Source organism: Charadrius vociferus, unplaced genomic scaffold, assembly GCF_000708025.1.
Source record: "Charadrius vociferus isolate BGI_N301 unplaced genomic scaffold, ASM70802v2 scaffold107, whole genome shotgun sequence".
Lineage (NCBI taxonomy): Eukaryota > Metazoa > Chordata > Aves > Charadriiformes > Charadriidae > Charadrius > Charadrius vociferus.
The window spans coordinates 8,436-9,815 of NW_009649117.1; positions in this window are offsets into that span (position 1 = coordinate 8,436).

The window sequence follows — 1,380 nt, forward strand, 5'->3', positions numbered from 1 at the left end:
GGGGGAGGGGGGATAAATAAATTGCCACCATCATCGTCACCACCGCCATCATCATCACCGACCACCTCCATCGTTGTCACACAGCACGGTGGCCTTGGCGCCTGCAAGGTGGCATTTGCTCAGCCAGGGCGGCGTTCGCACGCGCGCGGCGGCGTTCGCACACTCATCATCATCACCGACCACCTCCATCGTTGTCACACAGCACGGTGGCCTTGGCGCCTGCAAGGTGGCATTTGCTCAGCCAGGGCGGCGTTCGCACGCGCGCGGCGGCGTTCGCACACTCGGAGCGCCATTTGCACACCCAGTGCTCCTCTGCGGTGCCACAGCACGGTGCCCTTTGCACGTGCAAGGTGTCCTTTGCACGTGCAAGGTGACATTTGCACGTGCAAGGTGACATTTGCTCAGCCAGGGCGGCGTTCACGCGTGCACAGTGACATTTGCACACTCAGAGCACCATCTGCACACCCAGTCCTCCTCTGCAGTGCCACAGCACGGTGCCCTTTGCACGTGCAAGGTGTCCTTTGCACGTGTAAGGTGGCATTTGCTCAGCCAGGGCTGCGCTCACACGTGTGCGGTGACATTAACACGTGTGCGGTGGCATTTGCACACTCGGAGCACCATTTGCACACCCAATGCTCCTCTGCTGTGCCACAGCACGGTGCCCTTCGCGTGTGCAAGGTGAGATTTGCGTGTGCGAGGTGACATTTGCTCAGCCAGGGTGGCGTTCGCACACGCACGGTGACATTCACATGTGCATGGCGGCATTTGCACACTCAGAGCACCATTTGCACACCCAGGGCCGGTGCTATGACAGGACTCAACACACCCCCCTCAGCACTTTGCAAGCAAAAGCCCCCTCCCCTAATTAACCCAGCCCCTAATTGCCCAATGCTAACGAAGGGGGTGTACCGCCCCTTAACTCCCCCTCCGCTCCCCTCTCTCAGCCCTAAACCCGCCCCAAATCCCCCCCCCGGGGTAGCGAGTTGCCCCACACCAAAGGCTTTTCAAGCAAAATAAATCACCCAGGAGGCAAAAAAACAACTTTTGGGGCCAAATTAACCCAAGTGAGTTAATTTTTTTTTCCTTTTCTTCCCATCTTTGTGTGGTTTCTGGGTGCCCACACATGTGACGAGTTGGGCGCCAGGGTCAGTCCTCAGCCAAGCGAGCGGGCGGCCTTTTGGGCCCCCATCCCATCGCGTTTTGCTCAAAGAAAGGGGGTGGTTTTTTATCCGCCGATGCTCCGGCTCCCATCCCAAATCCCGCGGTGGGTTTCGGGACGGGGCGGGTAACGATGCTAATTACAGGGGAAGGAACCGTGTATTTACAGAGGCAGCTCCCAGCACGAACCCGCCGGCGGCTGCTTTTGCTCCGCTGAGTCTT